Below are 27,872 nucleotides of genomic sequence, written 5' to 3' on the forward strand. Positions count from 1 at the left end.
AATTAACAGTAGTATTCTTTTTAACAAAATTTCAAATGTCAGTGTTAATTTTACCATTCCTTTCCTCTTGTCCCCTGCACTCTGAGGCAGGCTTAGGCTCTCTCACACTTGCAGCTCTGATGCAATAGTTGTGAAGTTATTTTACTTTACTGCAAGTGTCTTCGCTCCACGTGTCGCTGTGACTGTCGTCTCTTAACACAGTCAGATGTCTTCCTGGATCTCTCCATGAGTTCCTTGCTCCTGCTTCTCAGATCCTGAGATAAAGAACAGGTGAAGGCACATGACTGGAAAAGTCAATGTGGACTTGAGCAAAGTCTTCAGTGACCCCCTAGGTGAGTTCTGCCCACCCCTTACCTTCGATTCTCAAAGTTCTGCCCAGGGTGACATCCAGACAGGAGGGAGTCCTGGGCCCAATTAAAAGCTGCGTGGCTTGGGTGCAGGGAAAGGTGCAGGAGCTGGTTCCGTAGCCGGGACCCTCCACACCTCTGCTCCTCTCTCTCCCGAGGCCACGCTGCCAAGCCCCCAGGTTCCCTGATCTTCTGTCCTTCTCTTCTCCTCTACTTCAAGCCCTTTTCCTCTTCCTTTATTCCCTGATTATCTGCAGCTGGAGTGATTTTTCCATCACAAAATCTGAAAAAATTTCCTGCAGCTGAAAAAGAGGTCTCCAGAGGTCAATGCCCATATGGTGGTTCCTGAAGAGAGCCCCTGGTTAGGGGGATCCTCACCAACACTCACGGGACATTAGGCATGTTGCAGGGTCGACCATCCCCAACAAGAGTTTGCTGTGACCCCAAGGCACGCACAGCATCCCTGCTCACTAAAGTGTAGTTGTAATCCGTTATTAAGAAGCAAAATTAAAAAAAATTTCTCATGTTTCTTACTAAAATTATTTATGAGTTAGAAAAAGAAATTGTAATAGAAAAGAACAAATTTGACTCCATGTTAGATGTGTTCGTTTGGCTTTAAACCGGTACCTTGTTTTCTAGGCTCCGACTTGCTATCTCTGCACCTTTTGTAAAAAAAGTTGCCTTTAGCTTGAAATATCCAGGACAGCCTATTCTCCGGGTTCTGATCTTTAAGGATATTAGCTCTTCTACACTTATGTACAGATGGCAAGTTGCAAAATAGATAATAACCTTTCTTTTATTTGGAGGTTTTACGGGGGCACCTTAATTTGACCCACATGGACAGCTGCAGGAACAAAGGATTCCAAGGACAAACAATTCGTACAGCGAGAAGTTTGCAACAACCAACCACATCCCTGCCGCTTTTTAGTATAAAAGGAGACTGAATTCTGCTTTGGGGAAGAGATTTCTACTGGATATCAATATGCCATTTTCTGGGTCTGCCAGATTTTCAAATAAAGTCACTATTCCTTACTCCAACATCTCATCTCCCCATTTATTGGCCTGTCATGCAGCAAGCAGAACGAGTTTGGACTTGGTAACAAAATGACTGCATTAGAGGTAGTATGTCTCCACTGTTTCCTCATTTCCAGTATGTCACAACCTATCAATTTTATATGCTGTTTAACAACACGACAAAAAACCTATTATACGGAATTGATTCCACAGAAATAAAATTATTTCTACTCCCTCAAAACATTTTTCTTTTCTATTTTATTTTGTTTTGCTTATTGAAAAGAAAATAAAAGTCAAATCATTTTATTTCACGTATTTTTTATAGCTACATAATGTAAATACTACAAAAATATTTAAATTGCAATAAAAATTGTTCATATATTTGTATAAAGATATATAAACAATCAATGAAGATTAGGAAAGGAGTAGATATTTACTAAAAATCCACTGCACATCCAGTCTTTTACAAGCATATCCTGGAATATAAGCTCTATTATCCAGGGGTCCCCCACCCCCATTCTCACTGCCGATTCCCTTAGTAATCAACTACCAAGGCAACAGCATAGAACCATGCGATCACTATTTTAGGTATAAATGAAGGAATTAGCTCATTCAATTCTAAAACAGAAACCTTAAAATAAATACTGAACTTATTTACAGATAAACAAATTTGGACACAAAAAAGTACAGTTTCTCCCCCAAGACACAAAGATAATAATTGGTAAAGGCAAGATTTGAACTAATCTGCCTGATTATAAAGCTAAGGTGGAAATCCCCTTCGACTGGGGAGGTCCAGCAGCACAGCCCATCACCCTATCTTTGTTCAGATCTGGCTTTAGACAGCCTGAGACAGCACCCCATTCCTATGGAACTCGAGGGGAAATGATAACAATAAGGATTTTATATTCAGTAGTTTCTTAGGTCTCAATTATATAAAGTGTCAGCAGGTCAGCAGAAAACTCTGGGAAATATGAGTGGGTCCAGAGCTTTTCGCTGATAAGAAACTCAATCTATCAGGACAGAGTGACCTTCCCATGAGTGGCCTCATGAACATAAACTAAAGGCAGCTGAAATGAAATCTAGCAAGAACATGGAAGTGAAGCAGGAAGGATCCCTACTATCCCCTGCCCAGTTGCCTCTTCACCCGCATGGACAAGATGGCAGAAGACCCAGGTTCTTGTCCAAGTTACAACATCATGGATTCTCACCCATAAAATGTTGCGACTCTATGCTGTCTTAAGTCCTTTACAACTAAAATATGATGACACCAATATCTCAGCGGAATGTCTATGTCTCCACTTTCTCTCTTCTATTAGGAGACTATATCTATGGCCACAAACAGAAATTCAATTAAAAACACCATGCACGAAGCCTGGTGAAAGTCTGTGTAAGAGACAATGTTCTCACTCTCTGTGAATGAAAACTCAGAAAAAGTGGACCTTCTCCCTCTGCAAGTGGGAGGTAGCCTGATTTTCTTTGTGTGTGTGTTTGCACGCACATGTGTGTGTGTAAATCAAATAAAATATATTCTGGGATGTGCAGTTTTTTTTATGATACTACCATTTTATGAGGATGAGCCAACCTTTAAAGTAATTTGAATCTACTTTTCTGAGAGGCTCTTTTGGTGGAGGATGGGAAAGGGGAAAGGAAAGGAGGAAAGAAGTAAATGAAGCAAAGCTGTAAGAATACTGCTAGGGAAAGGCAAGACATTAAATTTGTTCCTACTTGCATCACACACAAATTAGGGACTGGCTTTCCCCCATGTCTTGTCAAGCACTGAGCTGCAGAAGAAGAGGCGACAGCCCATTTCTCACTGAGCTTGTGACTGTACGTGGCATCTTATAGACACAAATTATTTAACCTGATCAAACACTCTAGCAGCAGGCTGTAATTCTCCTAATTTGAGAGACAAGAAAACAGGAAGTGAAAGACGGTATATAGCTTGACAAAAGTCAGAGGACAAGTAAACTAAAGAGGATGAATTCAAACTCAGATCTGAATGCAGAGTCTGATCTTCCCACTCCCAGGGCTGGAAAATCCTTAACACACAGGGTCCCCAGCTCCTCTGCATTGTTCCTGGCACCAAGCATTTCCCATGGCGATGGTCTCCAGTTCTCAGACACAGTGCTCTGTGCAGCCAATAACCTCCATTCGACCTTGATCATCTACCTGCCACGCCCACCAGGCTTCACCATACAGGCAGGAAAGCTGGCTTTCAAGTGCATACAAAGCCACCCTGGCTTAAGCTGGACTGTTTATCAGCTTTTCCAGCATAAAGGCAGCCATGAAAGTGCTCACAGTTTGTACATGAGCCACACTACCTCTCTCCATCTGTCTCCACACCTATACTACTTATCTATGACCATTTTGAGAATCTTGGAAACAAATTTTTAAAAACAGAAAAGAAAGGATTCTGTAACAAGTACTTAATACTTACAATTTTAAATGAGATGTTACAAAGTGAGTATTTACAAACCGAATCTGCCTACCTAGGTGTCAGTTTTAACAGTTAAAAAATATAATAGCAAAAATTTCTCACTTAAAAAATTAACAAAAACATCAACAATAATCTGGAATAAACTCAAAAACAATGCCCATGTTGTACATGGAGAAAGTACAGGACTCTACTGAGGGGTAAAGTAAGAAGTGTGAAAGTAGAGACATCAACATATTGTATGGAGGAAAGCAGTTTTAAAGATGTACGTTATCCTAAAGATAATTCAAAATTACTAAAAAATCCCATGACAACACTTATCTGTTTTTTTTTTAACTTGAAAAAATTATATTAGAATTCTTCAGGAATAATAAAGTCATAATACAAGCCATGAAATTTAGGGATCGAAAAAAGAATCAAAAAATTCACACTGTAATATATTAAATAAATTTTTACAAAATGTAAGATATAGTGCTAGAGTAAGAAAGTAAGATTGACAGAAATAAATCATGAGTTCAAAAAGAGACTCTAGTGTACATAAGTATTTTTTACAGGTGGGATTTCAAATTAAAAAGCAAAGTATGAATTCAATAATTGTCTTGGTACAATCAGAGAATCCCTGGAAAAACAAATTCTTTTCCAGTCATAATGACCACAAGAAAAGTTACTGAAAGTGATGTAAATATTAGAAAGTACTAATAAGGGCAAATACAACTCTTTGCTCATATCAATTCAGCTTCTCCTCACTGTAACAAGTACCATTCTCATCTCCATCTTAGAGATTAGAAAAACCTACAGAAGAGATTTGTAGCATTATAAGAAAGCATTTCTAAGAATAATATCAAGAATAAAACCCAAAAAGAAGACATTTACTATCTAAAGGTTATTTTGGGCCACAACAAAAATGAACCTACTGAACAAAATGAAAGGCAAAAAATGACAAGGGAAAGCTCTGTGATACATGTTGATGAAGACAAGGGGCTAATGTTCATAAAATACATAGAGCTGTCACAAAGCAACAAGAAGCTCCCCCACTTAAATGTTTGCAAAGGACAAAAGGGATCATTCACTTTTTAAAAGTCAGATGGCAAATGAGTGAAAATTGCTCAAAACCTCACTGGTCATCAAGTGCAAACTAAAATAATGAAAATCATTTTGCTCATCATATTGGCAAATATGTTTAAAAGATATTATAGCTAGTGTCCATCTTTGAGACAACAAACTGTGAGCGATCTTTTGGAGGATGACATGTCAATGGATATGTAAACTCTGAAAAACGTGTGTGCACACAGGCTGAACTCCACTTTTAGGACTTGTTACATTTAGAAAAAATCAGTTCAAAAAGATGTACTCATCAGAACGTTTACACAGCACTGTTTACAACGGTGGGAAGAAAAGCTGAAGTGAAATCATATCCAGCGATAGAGAATTGGTTACATAATTTATTCTACATCTTTTCATTCCCCACAGGAGAAGGAATTTCTAGATTCACTTGAAAGGATCCTGTGATGTATGAAGTTGTCACATCCAAGGACTAAATTTCCAGAAACCTTAGCTAAAGGAATACTCATACAAGATCACAGGAATGTTTGTACAAGAAGGATGCCAGTCAAACACCCTTTCTGACAGTGGAAAATGGAGAAAACTTAAGTGTTCACCATCAAGACAATGATGCGGTAAATCACGGCGAGCTGTGGGCACTAAAGTTGCGGCGTTTCGGCGTGGTCCAAGGCCTTGTCCACAGTACTCTCCCACGAAAGGTGTCCTTACACAAGAGACCAAACCTGCACATCAGGAGACCCCTTTACTCTATCTGAAAGGACCGGGTGAGTCTGGAGGGGGAGGACGTCTATGATATATACGTTAGTGAATAAACCGAGCTGCAGAAAACATATAGTATGGCCTTATTTTTCAATAAAGCATATATACACACACATATACATAGATTTCTCATATACGTGTATGTATGTGTGTATATATATATGACAAAGGCATAAAGGTCATGAAATATATACTCCACATTGTCAGCAGCTTTTACTCTCAGGAAAAAAGGGGAAGGGAAGTAGGGGACTTTCGGTACCACCACAGTTCTCTTTTCAGAAGTTCAATTAAGTATACTTGGAATTTAAAAGTTTACTTAAGTACAAAGTAAAATGGACGATGCCTCCACAAAACAGAATGCTATACTGGTCATTAAAAATCATGTCAGGGGAGATAGAATATTGTAGAAAAATGTGTAATAAGCCGAATGGAAAATTGAGGTCTCCACACAGTAAACAGGCACACAGTGCTCGCTGGTTTTTATGACAGAGCTGATACACACTGATGAAAAGAACAGAAAATAGATGTTAAAGTGTTAATTATTATCTCTGAGTACTGGGACCAGGATAGACTCTTTTGACTCTTTTTTCAGACTTTTATATTAAATACACATTATTTTTCATCTGAAAAATGCATTTTTAGATCTCTAGTACCACACATTGGAAAAAATATATGAGTAGTTACAGAAACAAATAACTAGGAGACACCGCAGCACCGTCACACAGTGTATAAAGGGCGATCCTGAATAACACCACGCAGTTACATAAGGACCCACAAAGTGAGAGCACCCCCTGTAACAGGCCGCGGCTCCCTTCTATTTGTCAGTTGTGTCTTCAGGGCTGAGGCATTTCTGAGCACGGCCAGTGTCAGTGCTGGTGTCTGGATGGATGCCACTGGAGGTGAGGGCACCTGCAAGCCGAGAGGAAGAACAGAAATAATCCTCTGCTTTTTCTGTCTTGTTCCTTTTTCACTTTTAAAGAGAGGCGGAAATAAGATAAACTGAATCTTCCCTACTGAAATTTCAGTATTGAAGCCATTTTTAAAGTGTTCACAACTTATATTCTGCCTATAACTGTCTTTTCAAAAAAGCCTCATATTTATTAAATGTTAATTAACTCAGTTAATTAACTACCTGTTGAAACCTTTTAAAAAACATGAAATGCACTACGTGAAAGCACCACACATGCAGTGACTAGCTCAGCTGTCTTTACGGCAGTGCAGTCAGCCCCCACCATCCCGAGACCCTGAGTTCCTGATGCTGGGAAGAGAGCACGCTGCTTCCTCAGATGGAGAGAAACGGTAAAAGCATTTTCTGAAATCTACAGCACTGACAAAACATAACTGACAAATCCCAGGCTCCTTTGAGGCTGTCATTTTCCGTTTCTGGCCAACACCCGTCAATGAGCAGAACCACCCCATTCCCGAGTCATGGGACTCACATGGGCAGCAGTTTTGGAGAAATTTCCAGTTATAGAATGTTAACCAACTATACATAAAACTCTGAAAAAAAAAGATGCAATACTCAGATTTTGGAAGACACTCAAAATATTCTCCTAAGTCTTAGTAGTTGGAAAGCCTGGGCTTCTCCTAAGCCACTTATTTATTTCACAGCCAGTGAGCATCTCCCACAAACCCTGCTTCCCTGTGTGTGCTGGGAGCCTCAGGCACATTGATGCTGTCTATCTTATAAGTCACAAGGCAGAGGCGTGTGTCTCACGCCTGCAAATCTCACACAGGCTCAACTCCGAGCCTCAATTTGTGAACTTGGCCCCATTTTCTCACCTGTTTATTTGGTATCTGTTCTTCTGTAAGCTGCCTGAAGTGCTTCTTGGAACAAGTTAGAAGAATGAGTGGGTAGAGAAATGGACAGATGGACAGGTGAGAGATGGGAAGACAAACAGGGAGACTCCAAGAGAAGGGGAGCAAACAAAATTTCCAATGCAAAACCCTCTTCTAGTCAAGGAAGGAAACCATCACGAAGAAGTGTGAAGAGGCAGGTGGCTTAGGACTGTTTCCTGGATTCCATGAAACGTCACACCACATGATGAGAGGGTAGACGTATAAATAATAAAAGAAAAAAAGCATGCATGTTTGAAAAATATATCTACATTATGTACTTTCTAAAGAATAGATTTATATCAGCAAGGCTCAATAACACAATCTTTGGGTATTTACAGAAGTGAGAAACCCATCTCCAATCCGCAAGACATCCCTTCGGAGCACTGAGAGTCTACACGGTGCGATCATAAAGCCGTAACCGCAAAAGCTGTGCTATCCTGCACTTACGAGGAAAGAGCAGCTGTGCTCGGCCTGCCCACGCGCGTCATTTACAACCCACAGCACCTCTACGGGGGAGGGATGACTAGCGAGCCCTGTCTCTGCAGGACAGAAAAAAAGTCCGGAGAGGCTAAGCCGACCTACAAGTTCTCCATCTCACAGGACTTGTCACTCCAGAGCAGGACTCGAACTCGGACCCACGTTTGTAACCACAGTACTACCGTACTTTATGTGCTTATTGTGTGTATAATACATTTGTTTCTGGTATGAAAGGGTATTTAATAAATGATCGGTTGTCTTGTATATTTCATTAGCTCACAATCTTTATATTTTTGAATTGTACTCTTCCCCTGGAGAAATGAACGGAAAGAGCAGTGGTCAGAATGAGGTGTGGCTCCATTCTTTATCTGTTACCTCATCTCATCCAAGTCCCCAAGCAGGGAGAAGGAGCAAATGTTCTCTTCATTTTTAAAGAGAGGGCTCCAGTGATGGTGATTTACTCAACTCCAAAACTAAGTCTGGGGGAAGGGCACATGCAGCAACGAGAACAGTATCACCTGTAGGAAAGCAAAAAGAGCTCAGGGGATGGCTCAATGGGTCAGCCTGATTTAATTTCAATTGATAATTCAATAACACACTCTAAAAATATTAGCATGCAATGGATTTGCTCTTTCTTGACATCTAGCAAGTTTCCACAGCCGACATGTAACATTATCATGAACTAGTGAAAGGAAGAGTCCACAGACAAGGAAAATCAATGCCACAGGCAGGCTGAAACCCAGGCTGGAGGAAAGGAAGAGAAAGGGCATATTTAAGAAGAGGGGAAAGTCTGGGAAAAAGACATCATCACAAGGACTCTGAAGCATCATCCAGCAATCATATAATCATTCTTTCAAGAGAGAGTTACTTAGGTCCTATTCTGTGCGAGATTTTACAAATGGCAAAGAGAGACCGCAGCGTCCATGGTGGCAGCAAGTTGCGGGGCTATAATACAATTCTAATCCTGGTACCTTGCACACTTGTCCTCAGTATAAAGGCAAAAATTAAAGTAAAATAATACTATGTAAACCATACACATTGCTGAAATAAATTAAAGAAGACATAAATACCTGGAAAGACAAACCACGCAAATTCCTGGATCAGATGACAATATTCTTGGGATGGCAGTGCTCCCCAGAGTGAAGCACACATAGAACGTGGTCTCGATCACAATCCCAGCGGGCTCCTCTGCAATAACTGACTAGCTTCTGCTACAATTCATATGGAAATTCGAGGGTCTCAGTAACCAAAACGTACTTGAAAGAGTAGAACAAAGTGAGAGGACTTGTAATTCTCAATTTCAAACATTACAACTGTATCTACAAGTGAGATTAGAGGCCATTTTTAAGTTATTATTGTGTTTATCCTTATTTTCTAAATTCTGTACAACGAATATACCTGTTAGAATAAGAAAAATAAAAAGTAAGGTATCTTTTAAAACAAGCACACCGATTCATTCATTGGGGAAAAATTATTTTAACTATAAAGAGGTAAACAAATACCTAGTGAAAAAGGACTACTTAAAAACAAGTGTGCATTTACAATTTTCATAAATTGAAAACTGAAAAGCACAAACACATCAAGTTTCTAGGGAGACTGGTGAAACATATTAATAATTATTTTCAAAAATTCTAATTGCACAATGAAAACACAAGAAAGGGAAAATCGTGATTGACAGGCAACTGCGAACACGTGGAGAGCAAAGGCCTTGAAATCACTGTTCCTTTAACTCTGCTACTAGCTCAATACGAGAGGAAATTCCTCACTGAGGGGACAGTGGAATCCCATGCATAAGATAGGATACACAGTACAAACTGCAGTAGTATCGGGAGTGAATATGTTAGAAGAATTCTGAAGTTACAACATTGCTGAAAAACTATAAAAACACTGAAAGACAGATTAAAACACATAGTCATACATATTATATAGAAACATGAACTCTGCTCCCATGTTGCATAGAAATACAAACATATTTGTTCATTTATGGGCACTGATTACTTTATCCCAGGTAGAATATTTCAACTAAAACAAATAATCAATTTTACACTCCTATTGTCAAATGTACTTGATAAGTTACTCTGCTATGTAACCATATGTGTCTAAGATAGATCTAAAATTAGTGAAAAAGAGCTTTGTATGGTTTCTTGAATTCTTCTCAAAATTCCAAGCTTAATTTTAAAATAGATCTGAGCAGTATTTCTATATTACCTTTTCCCTTGTGAAATGAACAACACAGTCTGTTGTCAAAATTCTGTCCTTACAATGATTCACGAGCACCTTATCCTCACAAAACTGCTGGACAGCAAGTCACTATCCAGACACTGTGACCAAATAAATGAAACACAAGGAAGACAGTGACCCTATTCTGGAGGGCTTATAGTCTGTGTCAACACGGGTTTTTACTTGATTGGTTTGATTGGGTAGCAAAATAAAATCAATCAAGTACTTTCTTCTTTGAGCATTCTATAAGTCATGACTGTTTTTAGTGTCATTAGCAGGAAAGACTTAAGCATGACTTGGTTAGGTCAACTAGCAACAATCATCACTGGAGAGTGAGTAATAAAGAAGCTAACTGATAGCAATGCTTCTGCCTACATGAGACCTAAAATAAATCTACACTGATATCCGAAAGGAAAATAAGGAGATGAGGTCCCCAATGAGAAAACAAACTAACAAGAAATCAAAAAATGAAAGTCATTTTCATTAACGATTCCAGGCAGTAGTGGAGCATGGTGGTGAAGATCACAAATGCTGGGGACAAACATGAGGGTCTGAAATCCCACAGCACTAGGTAGATGTGACACTGATATTTCAGTGAAATTTTCTGCATCTCAGTCTCCTATCCATAGACTGGGGACAACAACTGCACCCATCTCCTATAACGGTCCTAAGAATTAAGTTATTTTATATATAAAAGCTTAAATAAAATACCTCAGAGTTTAAATAATACCACAAAAGAACAAGAAACAAAGAAAACAGAGACAAATTGCAGTTCATCAAAATTTAAAATTTGCTTCAAAGGGAACCATACAGAAAGTGAAACAACAACACAGAGGAGAAAATTTTTTCAAATCACTTATCTGGTAAGGAATTTGTATCTCAAAATGAAGAAAAAAACATACCCTACAACTCAACAATAAAAAGGCAACTCAATTAAAAGGTTAATAAAGTATCTGAAAAGGTAATTTTCAAGGAAAATATACAAATGTCCATAAAGCACAATGTAATGATGTTCAATAGCATTAGCTGTAAGGGAAATCAAGTCAAAACCACTAGGAGAAACCACTTCACACTCACTACAATAGGGTATAATAAAAAAAAAAGGGTAACAAGCACTAAAGAGGACACAGAGGAAGCGGAGCACGCAGCCCTTGCTGGTGAGGACGTAACACAGCGTGGTCACTTCGGAAAACAGCCTGGCAGGGCCTCAGAGACTTGAACATTTGGTTTCTGACTGACCCAGCAATTCTGCTCTCTGGGCACACACGTAAGAGAACTGAAAACAAATATCCACATAAATAATACCACATGAGTGTTCACGGCGACATTACTCATCACAGCCAAAAACAGAAACAACCCAAATGCGTATCACCTGATGAATGGGTAAACAGTGGGGCCCAGCCATAGAGTGGAATGTTATTCAGCAATAGCATAGCATAGAATAGTGGCTAAGGCCACAACATGAGCAAACATTGAAAACGTTACTCAGTGTGAAAGAAGTCAGTCACAATAGACGTTTCCACTTATATGAATGAAGTGACTCGATTTACATGAAATGTCCAGCACAGGCAAATCCACAGAGAGAAAAGTGGCTCCTTGGGGCTGGGGGAGCATGGGGAAGATGGGAATGTCTGCTTATGCATACGGGGCTTCCTGTTGGGGGGATGAAAATGTTCTAAGATTGACTGGGATGCACAATTCTGGGCATAGAGTAAAAACCAATGTACATTTTAATGGGTGAATTGTATTAAAACTCTTAAGAAGAAAAGGACCTTGGGCCAGTATCTTCCATAGTAAATGCAAATTGCTAACTTTTATTAGAGGAAAAAGAAACTGCTCTCAGCATGAAAGCAGGAGATCAGCAAATGTGAGTTAACTGAAATTGGACAAGAGCATTTCACTTGAAACAGTTGCTGAGTGTACACGAAATATTCAGAAATAGGAAAATCACCTTGACATCACGAGGAAGCATTCTGTTTCAAATACAGATCAAGGATTCGGCAAGCCCAGCTGCCAGAAATGACCAGAGAAGAAACCTGGTTTATAAAACTAGCACCAGAGACAACAAGGAATGGTGATGAGGAAAGCACGCGGCGAATATCTGGAACAGTTCGCTACAAATAATTTCTCCACCAAAAATAAAATGAAAAATAAAATGAAAGTGATGAAATGCTCTGTTGACCTCTCGAGAATGGGCTTCCTTCGGTGCTCGACTGTTCTGTAACCCAGATTGAGAGACTCAGGAGAATCAGCATGGCTCCTGGGGGTCCCCAAAGGACTGCCCAACAGCACGCTGACCACCATCACATCTGCCAGGTTTGAATTGCAGAGAAGAGACCAAGTTCTGAAAGGCACAGGAAATATTGACAAGGGAAGAAAACGCTGAGGTCAGTCCTGGGACAGAGGCCCTCTGAGCAGAGGCCAGAAGGCTGCAGGTGAACTGCAGTAGACCTGGGGCAGGAAGGGATCACAGGGGAGCATATCTCAATTCTCTTCTGTCTCTGCCTCCGGTAGGAGAGATAAAGCCTGCATCCTTCTCACCTGGAACTGTGGGTTCTGGCTGGCAGAAGTCTTACTGACACGGAATGATTATTCAAGACTCTGTGGAAAAAGTCAAGAAATCGAGAGGGAGTAGGGAGCCATCTCCATGAGCCTCTCAAATGCTCCCATATTTATAGGGTATAATCAAAGGAAAACTTCGTTAACAGTTGTGAGATAGTAAGGAGGAAATTCGGGAAAGACAGGATGAGGCAGAGATTGTAGAATACACAATGAGTACAAAGGATTAGTGTATCTTTAGGGAAGTCATGGGTGAGGGGAACAAGATACATTTTTATATATGTTCATTACAAAGCAGACCACCAGACCAGCCAGGTCCTTGTTTTGGGGATAATACACTATCTAACAACACACAAGCCCAGTGTTTATAGCTGAGGGTCTCGGTCCTTGCTTTACAACCAGCAGAGTGCTATCTAAAACCTCAACTACACAAGCAAAGCATTGTCTCTGCTTTTTAAGGCAAGGAGTCTGGAGTGAGGATGCACAGGAACTTGCTTGTAAAGCAGTATCAAAGCATATTTTTTCTTCTTAAAATTCAGACGCGACTGGGGTGTGTTACAATTTGTTAACCCAATCATCTGCTTCCACATGGAACCATTATGGAGAACACCCTAGGATGAAAATCCTGGATGTGGGTCTTTTCCTGCCATCTTCAGCCACTCTATCAGGGTCTAGGCACATCCGTGAATAACGATCCTACAGTACCACTCACTCTCTTAACTCCTGGTGCTTGAAACTTAATTTTAGCTCTACACAACTTAAGGTAGAAAAGTTTCAGCAATAAAAGATATAATATTCCATTTATATCTCATCATATTACTGATTTTCTGATTGCTCTAAGCTGCTTCTACTTGGTAAAGCACCTCATTCTGAAGCTGAATTCAGTAATTTCCATTGTGCATTTCTAGCCAGTTTGGGCTCGCTAACATCTTTTGATCAAATATCGATACACTTAATTGATTTCTTTGTTTATCAATTTCAGCCAGGAGGAGAGGGAGTGTCACGCGTTTCCTCAGCCCACCCTCAACTCTTTTCCCATCAACTCAGGCCTCCTGAAAACAAAACAAAGTATTTTTTTCCCTTCTACTCTTTCCACAAACCCAACAGGAAACATCAGCCTGGAGAAAGAATTCAACACAAATGTTAAAACAAAAATCTATAAACCTGAAACAATACCATCTCCGAATCATGATACACAATGACATGAGAGTAAGTGTGTCAGGCACAAAGCATGCGGGAGCCTGACTACCTGATTTCTATTCTTCAAAGGAAGGAAGGTTTTCGTATTTTTTATTATCATTCTTGGTCATTGTTTCTGATTATGCCAAAAAATAATTTATGAAATAATTATGCACTGCAATAACTGATTTTAATTGTATCAATTTTAGAAGGCATTCAGAGGGGATAGGAAAACCCACCTCTGTAAAAAATGCAAAATTTCTTCCCCTGTTAAGAACACGTATACAAAATGCAACAGAGAATTCAAATTCTTGTGGAGAGGAGCAAAAGCCACAGAATCAAATCAAACTCATTACAATGAGTCAATCTAAAATTCACTGGACAAACATGCTCAATGCATACAAATAATTTTAAAGGCACACTGCAAACCATTCACTTAATGATCTGCAGGCTAAAGGAAGAATTTCACTCTTTAGCAGACAACAGAAATCAATAGGGTGCCCCACCAAACAAGGAGCAGTGAACAATCAGGTTTTTAACAGTTCTGTTAAATCAGCATGTTCTAAAGATCAAAATCCAGAAATTTTAAACATTCATTCAAACCACAATGAAAAAAGCACTTAAAGAAAAAAAAAAAGTAAGCACATAGATCATTTCAACAGAACAATGAGAATTTCTTGTACCGCTGGAAGAAAGAACAGGCTATAGCCTTTTACTTGAAAAGAGACTACTTTTAAAAATAACTGCTAAAACACATGTCATCATTCATGTTGCCTTTAAAAATCTGAGGTACTTGTATCTGATCAGAAAAGCAATTCTGAGTAATAGTATGTTAAAATTCAGTGCCAGTTTGCTTTAGAAGAAAAGAGAAAAGTTACTGTTTCTAATTCTGCACAAAGTGTAAAGAAGCTCCCTGCCTCTATCTCCTCCCATTTCCTAAGCTCATGCTCCCTAACCCTTCTGAAACAAGTATGAGAAAGTCTTATTCCCAATATGCCAAATGACAACTGAATATCAATTTATTAGTGTAAATATATGCCAACACCTTGAAATGGAGGAGAAAGGTATCAGAAGTCTATATGGAATTTCTTTCTACCTTCCTGAAATCACACACACCAACGTTCACACAGACACAGACACAGACACAGACACATACCCCCTGGATTACTGGGCACTTCACAAGCTTAGTGCTTACAACTTGTAGAAGGTAACTTTGTAGTTACTTTAAAATACAAAACTGTCAGCTTTTGAAAGCCTTCATCATCTGCTAAACCATCCAAATATCAAAGAGACCCAATTAGCCTTCTCTGTAGAATGTAATTTCCCTTGATGGCAAAACAGACTCTAAGAAGTACTGGATCAAAGATTCGTGTTTATCACTACCTATGATCGTTTTTAAGCACATTAACAGATTCAGAAATGTATGTCTCAAAAACATTTATTCCTATTGAAATAGTATACGTGTTCAATTGTCTATACAGTGACTAGGTCCCATGACGGTGTTTAAGAGCTATTTTGCGTATAGCAATATTTACTTTCAAGTGCAGAAAAGGAGGGTGTGTATTACTCAGTTGTAGAGCACCTGCTTAGCATGCACAATGTCCTGTTTTCAGTCCCCAGTACCTCCAAAAAAAAAATAAAAATAAGTGCATATTTAAAAATAAGAATAAAGTTATAAAAAATGCAGACTAAAAACCACTGCAATCTAGGTGCTACAATTATACTAAAAAAACAAGTGTTTCTATCAAATATTAACTATATGCCAATCACAGAGACAACCACAAGTCACACCTGAAGCATCACGTGTGATTCTCAGCAACCCTACTAAGTAGACACGGATGAGAAACCCGGCTCTGCGGATGAGGAGACGGAGCTCGGAGGAGCCGGGGACGCTGACCGTCCTGCTCCCCGTGACACCGCGTCAGCCCAGGGCAAGCGCTGACAGTGTTGCGCTGAGGGGACACCAAGCTGCATGGAACCTTGGGGCACTGGGGAGTCCCAGAAAACACCAAAAACTTTTCAGTGAAAAACCAGCTAAAATATATTACACTGTGCTGCATCCTTTAAACAGGGAAAGTGACTGAGACCTTTTTGATGCCTCCGTGTCCTTTCTGCCATTATCAGTTACTTGCCCTCACAGTGCGACCAGTGATGATCTGGACCCCATATGAAGTGCACTCAGATGGAAGAGCTTTTCAAGCTGTTTTATGAAGTTTGTAAGACTGTCTATGACTTACAAAGGCGGTCATCCATCACTTCTCACTGGTGTGGACGTACCACCTGAAATGACTCCTTTCTGCTTTTTAAAATCCCTTCATCTACTCCAGACTTTTCAACAGCAAAGAAGTAGCTCAACCACAGACAGTGGACAGCTTTTCACCAAATGGACTCGAACAGCCCATCTGACAACCTGGAAGCCCTTGTCTTCTATTAAACCCACTTCCAGGTACTTCATCATTTTCTGATTGGTGGACTCGGCCTCTGACTGGCCTACTCAGAGAGCTCCCAACCTCACATCCAGGGGTGGGAGAGGACCATGCTGTTGGGGGAAATCAGTGAGGAAGCTGGACATCCTCCAGCCACGTCTGCACGGGTAGAAGTGCCTCAACGTGCTCAGAAATTATACCGTCATCATCCCTGGGCTCCCATGGACTGGTTTCACATTAACCAAACTCATGAGACACTGATGCAAGAAAACCAGAAACTTAACTTTTTAATGTAACAGAAGACGTGAATCTATGAACCAGACTGAAATATCAGAGTTCAACCATGAGTACATTTTCTCCTCCACGGCCCAATCACGGGCAGGCAGTCACATGGCAAGCATGGACAGAAACGGAGCAGGTAGGGTTTCTAGATTAATTCAATGGACTATATTTCTATTATACGAACAGATCTACTGCCCAGAATTCAATTAACGCCAATCACGGTGCACTCTCCATGGACAGTGGCCAAGACATGACTATGAGCTCCTGTGTAACACTCCTTTCCCTGTCCTTTCTAGGCTAACTGATGCACAGAGGTACAAAGATTCAGGGATGCTGATAATGTTAAACACCCAAAGCCCATCTCTGGGAACCTCAAAACCAGACAGCCAGGGTTTAAATACCAGCTCTGCCAATTACTAGTTCTGTGATTTTGCCCACTTAATTGCCCTCTGTGTGCCTCAATTTCCACACTGTAAAACTGGGATAACAATCAAACCTTCCTTACTCGCTTGTTGAGAAGATTGAAGGATTCATTTCTGTAAAACTCTCAGAAAAGAATGTAGCACATTTTGGGTGTTCAACAAATGTCAACTTAATATCAAATTGTTTTACAAGTCTCCCCTCTAATCATCTTATGTGTTTCCTGGCTAGCCTATGTCCCAAATAAAATCCTTATTTCTCCTTTTATACACTCTTGGGGAGCACCCTTATGTTCCACCCAACCACCTGTTTAAACTGAGGGAGTGGATGTCTCCTAACCACTCCTCTGGGCCATGGAGAGTACTTCTCCCTTCACACCCCCGGCCCCTGGCCCACAGCTAGCACTCATTACACTAACAGAGTGAGGTGTGAGTCCAGGGAGACAAGCAGGGCATGTGAAACCCTTCCTTTCACTCCAGTGTTGGTCACCATTGGGAAGCACGCAGGATGCTCAGCTCCATGGCAGGAAAGCCCTGTGCATGAAAGGGCAGGTCTTCTCAAGGGAAGGCTCGCTGTGGCCCAGAGCTACATGGGACAGGGTGATTCTGTATTTCTGGGACACAGTTATCATGACACGCATTTTCCCACAGCCTTGAAGTTCATGGAGAACGTGGCTTCATCAGTAACAAAGAAGACATTTATCGCCTGTATACTCTTTTGTGTCATCTCTCAGTAGGCTGCTGGAGACAACATGTGTATAAGTATTGGATCTCCTTAAACCCCAAAATATATGAAGTAACAAATAATTCTGTGGCTTAACGTTGGTTTAGGGCGACTGTGTAACAGTTCTGACTCTGCTGATGCTAAATTATGGGTATAGGAACTATGGAACCTCCTCAAATATCTTTCATCATAAAACCATCTCTTCTTATTTTCCTGTTTGTTAGTAATTGCCAAAGACTCTCAAATGATGGCTTCACACGAAACAGTAGCTAAAGTTTAAGAGCCCTCTTGACATACTCACTGTGGTAAACACTGCACATAATTTCTAATTCTCACAATTCTACAAATCAGATACGAATGTCCCCATCTCACAGACGAGGGAAAAACTCAAAACGAACTGACTCAGGCTCAAGTGGCTCAGTGGCAGCGCTTGCAGGCAAACCATATCAAAAACTACACCCCTTCGTATATGTACCAAATCTCCTACCACCAATTAACACACAGCGGCGGGGTCAAAACTCAGGGAACTCAATACACTTTTCACCTTTAAGGTCCTCCAGATGCCGCTTCTAGCTGTTTTATAAAATCCCGGCTCACTGGTTTCTAACACTAGAAGAAAAGCCTGATTTTGCTATTGTTTGCACAGCAAGTCTGAAATGTTCACAGTGAGATGACAGAATAAATCTAAGATATAAGCAGAATAACTTTTCCAGTTAGACAGACATAATGGACATTGGGCTATTCTGAAGCATTAAGCAAATAAACCAAAATAAAATAACGTTGTTTAAGCCTTCTTTTACAAACAGGAAAGTTAAGACTGTAAGAAGGTGCAACAGTGCCACCTATGGCTAAAATGACCTTCCAGGTTATCGGGAATGATGCAACACAAAAATTGCCTGTAGGATCAGTAACGAGTATCAGATAAATAAACGCTTATGTAGCACATGCTGCACTTTGATTCGGGGGAAGGGAGGGATATTCAGTATTTAATCTGATATTGCTAATACTCCTGAATATAAACAGAAGACATAGGCTCATGGAAACTCATCTTAGAAGAGGAAAGAATCCAGTTCAGCCACTTCATTTTACAGGAGGGGAAACTGAGACATGGGATCTGTCCTCCTGGCAATCTGCAGCAAAGCTCTCCTATGCCTCATGTCTTGCACTGTAGCAAAAACCAACAGATCTGTACTAGGCCTATATTCATAAAATTCACGTTTGTGAATTTTTCCAACAGTAGGTTATCTAAGTATCTTGCAAAATACTAAAAGAGCCAGGATATCATACAATTTTGTTGCCATACCAAAACATTTATTTACATAATAAAACAGCATGAGCTTTATTCTCTCTATTAAAAAAGTGACATGTCAAATCAATGTTTTGATATTTTAAACCTGTTAAGAATGTAGAAAAAAATCAAAATTTTCTTTAATCACAAAATAGAGGAGCTTATTCCCTGAAAATGATCAATATGGATTTTACTAAACTTAATGGATCTGGTCAGAATCCCACGAATTTAAATGTCTGAGTGGATGGTTACACGGCAACATAAATTCTGATTTGTAACAATACATATTCTGTGTAAATAATCTTCAAGGTCATCTGATTAAGGCAATTTAACTAGTCCCTGTCTCACTAGAATGATACAGATTTCATTAAAACTTCATACTACACCAAAAAAAAAATGACTCCTTGTTACTTTAAACCATATTCAAATAATCATACAAATACATATTGAATATGTATCAGAAATAAGCGACACTCTTTAGTATTCAGAGTTGATCCTTCTAAAATATCTGTCATTGTGACAGCACACTTTTATTAAGCACCTCTTGGGTTCTTTGTATACAAGGCATCTACCTCTCACAGTCAGACAAATTAAACGATATTACTCAAATTTCACAAATGAGGAAATGTACTTAAGCCATGAATATAACGTACATATTCATCAACAGGAAAGAAAAGAGTAAAGACTTTTCTTACAATATTCACTGACAATCTTTTCTTCCATATTAAAACTACATAAAACCAATTCAATCTTTGTAAGTATTTCTGTCAAAAAGGGCCACAAGAGAAAAACAAGCAACATCATTAGCAGTGGTTGGACTTTAAGAGCTCACTTCTCTTTTGCACCATAATTATTTTTAATGTTTTGTTTTTAGTGCTTACAGAGCACTAAAATAAAAAAAACAACTTTTTATGTAATTACCTGAGAATTAAAAAATTGTGAAAATGAGCAATTTTAATTTCTGCCACTCTGTCTCAACTTCTCAATGGTGTCTCTCCTTTCAAGGCCTCATCAGTCTGAGATCACTAAACTCGGCCATTTATGGAGTCACAGGTGTTCGGGTAACCACTTAACGGGAGGCTGATTAGAGGAGCAATTAAGAATGCATTCTGTGCAGCCTGGGTTCCAGCACTGAGCTAGCCACAGCCTGCTGCGTGTAATTTGGGACAAGTTGCTCCATCTCTCAATCCCTCAGCTGCAAAAAAGGAGACACTGATACCTACAATCAAACACCTGCTATGAAGTAAAACATGAGGAAAGCATTTTAGCCTTAGGTAGGTGTCCACCCACAGCGAGTTTGGTCATTATGATGATGAGGATGCCTGTTAATAAATTAAGCTAGACAAAACAGGAGAAATCACCTTAAAGGAGAAACATTTTAAGTCAAAGAGCATTTCCTTTTGGATGAATTGCAGAATATTCTAATGATTTTTTAATAAACCAAATTTTGTCCATTAATTATAGATTTACAGGTTCATGGACAAGTCTCCAGAAAAAGAATTAGAGGCCTCTTACCTCTGTAAACTAAGAAAGTAAATTTAAAAAAAATCACGGAGGAGATTATACCTCATTTGGGAGAGTATGTGCTTAGCATGCATGAGGCACTCAGTTCAGTCCCCATTAACTCCATTTAAAAACATTGTTTTTTTAAGAAATGGAAAATTAAAGCAAAAAGATGGAGGAATACAGAATTTTTTAGAGACTCATCTCAGATTTAAGATGGGGAAGAAACCATCCATTTCTCAGAAGAAATCTTGAGGACTATGTAAACTGGATCTGAGATGTCTTGTCCTTTAACATTATTCAAGAATTCATATTACCAAGTCTTAAAATTACCTGATAACGCACAGTGGTGATACTGATCATAACAGCTGCCATCACGGATCGAGCTCCGGCTAGGACTGCTCTGTCCTGACATCTCTGCCCCTCAGGCCTCACCAGGCTGAGAGCACTAAATTCGGTCATTCAAGAGCATCTTTTGTAAGTCCTCCATTTGTGCTTCTGACTCTCCCCTCACCAGCTCCTCTGAGGGAAGCACTGTTATCATCTTCCCCACTCACAGATAAGGCCACTGAGGCACAGAGACTAAACCCGTTCCAGGTCACATTGGCATTAAAGGACTTCTGTATTTCTGCTGTTTGCTTTTGACAAAGGAACCTGAGATATCAATTCAAGGTAGACTGTTAAATAATCAAGTCTGTCAGGTCTTCACCTCAAAGAGCAGATACTATAAATTCCTGATGTAGGATGAGGCTGCCGCCACAAACTGACTCAGCTTGAAATTAATATCCAAAATGAAGCAGCGGATACACGTAAATATTCACAATTGTCAAGTCTGCTCACGGGTCTGGGCCCTTCACTGCCTGAACGGGGGTGAAATCCCCACCCATGTCTGGGAGAGCAGTGTGGCTCTTCCCCGGCTCACCCAGGCTTCACGGGGTATTTCCCCCCACAGACTGGCCTCAACGATTAAAAGATCTCAAGATTTTTACACCATGCAAATCTAAAAGACATTTCTGCAGATGGAGCACTTTCTCAGGCTTAAATCTTTTTTGCCTACACTCAGCCAGGGGGAAAAAAGAAACATGACTCTACAAAGTCTCTGACCCGCACCACTCACAGGAGTAGAACGGCCAGAGCAGAAGATGGTTCTTCACATTGCAGGATGAGAAAAAAATAAAGATGCCCCGACAACAGGCACTTCCAGAGACAGTGCTCAGCAGTCTTCTGCACACTCACGGTTGTGCAGCCCTAATCACCTTCTATTTCCAGAACACTTCATCACCCCAAAAGAATCCCCCTGTCACTAGCAGTCACTCCCTAATCCCCCTCCAACCAGCTCCTTCCAAACATCACCTGCTCTCTGCCTCTGCATGTGCCTATTCTGGGCTTTTCATATCACTGAAATCAACAATATGTGGCCATTTGTGTCTGCTTCCTTTCAATTAACATGCTGTTATCAAGTCTTGTACATTTTGAAGTGGTATCAGCATCTCTTTCTTTTTTAGTTTTTGAAAACTTTAAAGATTATTAGAAGGTGGTAAGTACTATCAAAAAGAGTAGAGTGGAGCATAAGTGATTGGGTTTCAAAGGGAAAAGTGTGGGTTGAACAGTCAAAGTGGACTTCCCAAAACAGGTGGCATTTTTCATTTTCCTCTTCTTTTTTGTCTTTTTTATTAACTCTTACGTGTGAATAATGTTCCACTACATGGAGATACTATATTCTGTTCATCCATTCAGCAGCTATTTATGGACGAGGCCAGAAAAATGAGTGTAAGAGGTGACTAGCATGGATGGCATTTAAGCAAAGGGCAAAATGTGCTTTCAAAAAAAGCCAACAAAGAGAGGCACAAGGAAATTCAGTGTGTTTCTGAGCAAAGTGCTTGCTTGCTTCGGCAGGACTACCGTGCAGGGCTGGGGTGGATATTGGCAGGAGTCACGGTGAGGGAGTCAACTAAGACTCCCCACTGCAAGCAGCTCAGCCAATCCTCCTCCCTCATCCTGTATTGTTAGAGAAATGTTTCTAGGTTACTCTTACTTCAAGTAATAGCAATTTAACTGCACATCTGATCATCTCCATCAGACCACATTATCTCCAAGCCACAGAAAATCATTCACTGACCGGAGAAGCTCCAGGACATAAAGGTGAATGATCAAGGAGTCCTGCCGCATTCCAGCCTGCAGGCACAAACCCCACATGTGCCCTGGTGATGTCCAGAAAATAAAATGCATGGAAATTTCTCACTGCTGGTACACGACATCTGCCCTCAAATTGCCCCAAAATCATGCTGGAAAGCACTACTCAACCCTCTCACTATAAAAAAACCAAAAAGCTAAGAAGGCAAATTTAGGCTCTTCCATTGAAAACCAGCAACCATCACTGCCAGTATCTGAGCAGGAATGCTCCTGACTTCGAAAACCACTGCGCAGATACTTTTCAAACGTGAAACTCATATATGTATTCCAAATAGATGATATTGCAGTAGGATTTTTCTTTTCAAAATTTCCAGTTGCAACATTAGCACAAGAAAATTTATGTTTAGGCTTTAAAAAAATCATTTATCCTCCACTTTCTTAGTTTTGAACTTATTATTATTTTATAAATGGAGTTATGCTGTGTATTATAAACCGTTTGATTTCTGAAAACAAGACCTTTATGACCTCACTTTTTCAGAGCAAACTTTAACGATTCTTTGAGAGGTGGGACCTGGGGCGCTCACTAACAGCTCTTTAAATACTGACAAGGATGTGCTATTAAGTAATGCAAAGGCTCTAACTCCACATTAGCTCAGAAAGCAAAGAAACTACACCAAAGACTTCCTTAAATATTTTATATATTCATATTCTTTTGAATATTAAAATTCTTAAAAGATGATTTTTTTGAAAAAGACAACAGCTGTTTTAAATTTCCTCTCACCAAGAAAGCAATCTTTATCAAGGATAAAAACCCATATGGAAATCGAAATGACAGGACGTTTCTAGCTAAGTGAACATCCAGATCTGAACACAAACCTAAATCCAATCAGATCTCACTCGAACGAGCTCAACAAAGTCCTGGGCAACCCTGGAAATTAGCTCTTTTGTTCCAAATGTTGGCTGAGCTAAGATCATCAAACAAGGAAGGGAAAGAGAGAAGACGAAAGTCCACCTGGCAGCCTCCATCAGTTTTCTTCCAGCCACAAGGTGCCTCTAGGGCGGCCCCGCTAACAAGCCCCCATAAAGAAAGCCGGCATCCACACTGCCCCTGCCGTCCCCAAGTAGCCCCGATGCCCATATTCCAGCCTGTGAATGGTCTTCTAATGATCCCCCAGTTGGTGGCACCCACCCCCTCATCCCCGCCACACACACAGAGCCACGGCAGCCTTCCCAAATCACACATTTGATTACATCAACCCCACTTCAAATGCTTCAGAGGCTCCCTGTTAGAGTTCTAGCCCCACCCCAGACCCTGCTTGCCCAGCCTCACCTCAGTACACAGGTTCCCAGTGACCTCAGGGGTCCCCTGACATGCTCCTACCTCTCACTTGCCTCCAGGCTCATTTTGACTGTTTCCCAAGGAAGCCTTCCCTCCCTCCAACCTCCATAATTTGTTCCTCTCTTCCTAGAGCTTTCTAGGCTAAGTCAACTTCTGACAATGCTAAGCTCTCAAGAAGCAAATACATTTTGCTTATTATCGTGGCTACACCCTCTCTCCCCTATACACACAGAAGTGCACGTGTTATGAATAAATAAATGACGGGTTGGATCTCAAAGGGACAGACATACCTGCTCTCGCCCATCCCGATCCTTCTGTCTGTAGAATATCAGAAGCAAAACCTGAAGTACCTTTCCTGAGGGTCACTTTCTGTTGACACCCTTCACTGCCTACTGTGTCAGTTCTAGTAAAACTCAACTTATTCCAAAGCCCTAAACCCCAGACTCTCTCCAGTGTCCTCCCCAGCAGGGGCTCCCTCCACCCTGGACCGCACAGGGCACTCTCCCCGGGTCCCCACGCCACAAGCCTCCAGGCCTCTGCCCGGGCTGCACCTGCGACCTGAGCCACATTCTTGACTCCTTCTCCTGGCTGACTCTTACTCTGTCCTCACAACTGAATTTAGAGCCCATTTCTTCCAGGAAGTCCTCTCTGATAATGTCCTTAAGTCTTGTCTGGGCTCTGTCTATAGCAGCAATATATGGAGACCAACTGGTTGCCTGCTCCTAATAAGACCACGAACCCTTGGGGGCCACGTGGGAAGGAGTGAGAGATTACAAGACGGGTGGGGGAATCAAAAAGCAAAAATCACAGCCCAAGTCCCAGATTCAAGGATACTTTCTCAGAAAAAAGTATAAACTATTTCACACGTGTGCAATTTGGCTACTATTTTTGTGGCTTGTGGACAGCAAGAACTTGGTGTTCTAGTCCAAAACCCAGGTTACATGCAAAGAAATGTATATATTCATATCCAAAGGAAACCAGAGCTGCTCAACAACAGTTTGCAGTTAGAACTGAAAGGAAATTTGATAAAGGCAATCTCTCTCTCTCTCTTCTTTCTTTTCTGGAATCATATAATTTTAGAAGTATTTGCGTGACTAACAGATGGCTACAGCCCGTGATTCTGCACTGGAGTGTTTGGGGCTGAGGAAGACCAGATTACATTCACTCTGTAAATGAAATCACACCAACAAACTGATAGGTGCCGTGGTGGTGGAGCTGATGTTCCAAAGCAGGCAACCTTATTCTGTAAGAGAACTCTAAATAGAAAGCAAGAAATGCAATGTCCTATACTGAATTTCATTTGCTATATGGGTCATTAACTGATAGTATATCTTGACTAATGGAACCCAAAAATAAATTGTCAACGTCGGTTTTCTTCATCTGACCGTTTTATGCTAACTTTGGATATTAAACACTCACTCCATACGGAAAGCTCAGGCTTACGCTGCAGCACAGTTACATCCCGCGGAAGAAAGCTGACCAAGGGAGAACTGGAGAGTTTCCGTTCAGAAGCTGCAAAGTCTGGTTTTGCACCTGTACATCATTTGCAACCACGTCATCTTCAAAGGAGTTAGACGTTACCTCTGTGGGGCGAAAAGCACTGCGTGCTTCAGAATCATCAAAGAACGCTGAGCTTTTGAAACAGTCCTGAGGCACTTAAATCATACTTTTTCTGAAAGGCTCCAAAACTGACCCACTTCACCATTCCAGGTATAACAGGGAAGTACTGGAAACAGTAGAGAGAACATGACCTTGAAGTCTGACAAGGCCCTGCTTGAATCCTGCTACAGCATTTACTAGCCTCTAAACAGACCAATTCCTTAACCCCTCTGAGAAGGCTTCCCAATCTTCAAAACGGGGCTGCCACCGCCCACTTTGGAGGCATGGATGTGAATGCAACACGCAAGTAGGTCGGCCGACTGGTACCTGACACGGGGCCTGGCTAGTTTCCCTCCGCTGCCCTTCTCCCCCTTTAAACTTGCACTGTTCCCCCGGTAACGATCAAGCCACCAGAACAGACTACCCGTATCTTCTGTGTATCCCTGGATACATGCCTTACCCTTAGGAGGCCAGAAAAACAACTGCCTCCTCCCAAGTCACTAACAATGTTCTTAAGAGTCTGGGTATTTTTAACACTATTTTTCAGGGAGACTACTCCAGAACTTTCCAAGCACCATTCTCCAGGTTGGCTTCCCTCCCTTTGCCCATCACTTCTCACCTCAGATCCTCTGTCTGACTGCCTTCTGTTCATGGGAAAGAGAGTCTGGTAAGGTGGGGACTCCCTAGGCCTCCCTCCCTCCCTCACAGGTGACTGTGACTACCTTCTCCCCACTCCCCACTCCAACTTCAGCTTCTGAGGACTCTACCCTCCCAGACCCTGCAGTCTCTGCACCTTCCCAAGACGCACATGTGGCCACGACCCTCCCTGCAGATTTCTTCCTGGCTGGCCCTGCCCACCCCCCGGACCCTTAAGGATAAATAGCATTGCTCAGAAAATGGCAAACGCCGCTAACTGACACACCAAAGCTGCATGGTCTGGGCTTTCCTCCAACCCAGGCACAGCCCTGCCCCCCCTCAGCCTCACTCTGCAGCCCTCGAGAAGATCTAATTCACATGCAAGGCTGTGAACACCAGCTAAGAATGACGACTCCCATCGTGTATCTCTAGTCCGGCTCCTTCACTTGAGCCCCAGTCTCATAGAGCCGAGTGCCTCTTTGAAGTCCTAACTTGGATGAAAAATGGCATCTTAAAAATACCTCATGTCCACCATTTACTCTGGAATTCGATTCCTGGCAGGTATCTCCCAGACTCCCCATTTTAGTAACAGCCCCAGCACCCACCTAGTTGTCTGAGGTCACATTCAATTTCCACTCTTCCCTCCCCCAGGCCCTGCCCTGTAATCAGTCCTGTTATTTATGGCAATAAGTCCATCTCAAGTGTGGTTCTGCAGGGAACATTGCCGGAACCCTACAAGCTCACAGCATGGTGCACTGAATAACAGTCCTCCGTAGGGTGCTCCCCGGCGGGGGAGGCATCTCCTGCCACTGGCCATCTCAGAAGGCACTGGATTCTCACACAGGAGGCCCAGGAGAAGGGAGTCAAGGTTCTCCCGTGGTCTGAGCTTTGAAGGGCCCGAGGTCTGGGGGAGCTCCTAATTAGCAGACACACTTGAAAGTGAGCAGATGAGGATGAGGGAACCCAGGCAAGGCTATTCTCACTCCAACTCCTGGGCTCACGGGAGCCACGGGAAAGGCCTGTGTCCAGGGTACAGCCCGGCCATCACAGATCCCAGCCTGCAATTGCCAACCCGGACAGCCTAGACTCCATCTACTTGCGACACTTACTTCTGTTCTGTTCACCACCCAGAATGTGATGGACTCATTCAGATATTCTGGCCTGTCTCAAGTGAGACAAATTCAGTGAAAAATGAAGTGTCCACATTTGGACCAGAGCATGAAAGGAGAAACAAGGCCTCATGGTCAGCATGATGGTGGTGGCCACACCCTTCCACCGGGTGAGATGAACCATGGTGAGGGTGAGAATCCAAGGTCCTAGGTCGGCCAAATCATCTTCCTTCACGGTTGTCTGGGGTGTTGGAGACTGACTACCACAAACTAATGACACGGCCGTCAATGGTGAACGTCAGCTGCAACAGAAACGGATTCAGCTATTTACTACCAACATGGGTTAAAAGTAAATCCCTGGGTAGGGAGGTCTGCACGGCTGCTGAGTCAAACCACAGACCCAGCTCTGAATGCCCACTGGCTGAAGCAGAGAGGAAGCTATGGCCCTTTTAGCTGTCCCTGTGTCCAACAGATCCAGGTGAGCCAGCTACTTAGGAGAAGGCCATGTTGTCCTGATACTCAGA

General features: G+C 41.4%; 1 long non-coding RNA gene across 1 annotated transcript in view; it reads right to left on the reverse strand.

Annotated features, from left to right (window-relative positions):
* Window positions 1-27,604, reverse strand: part of LOC140694313 (uncharacterized) — a 317,389-nt gene extending 289,785 nt beyond the window's left edge. The window contains exons 1-2 of the long non-coding RNA XR_012070043.1: window positions 27,349-27,604; window positions 55-254 (exon numbers count right to left, since the gene is read on the reverse strand). This is a non-coding gene — a long non-coding RNA (uncharacterized lncRNA). The remainder of the gene's footprint in view (window positions 1-54; window positions 255-27,348) is intronic.
* Window positions 27,605-27,872: the final 268 nt, after the last annotated feature.

This window comes from Vicugna pacos, unplaced genomic scaffold, assembly GCF_048564905.1.
Source record: "Vicugna pacos unplaced genomic scaffold, VicPac4 scaffold_21, whole genome shotgun sequence".
Classification (NCBI taxonomy): Eukaryota; Metazoa; Chordata; class Mammalia; order Artiodactyla; family Camelidae; genus Vicugna; species Vicugna pacos.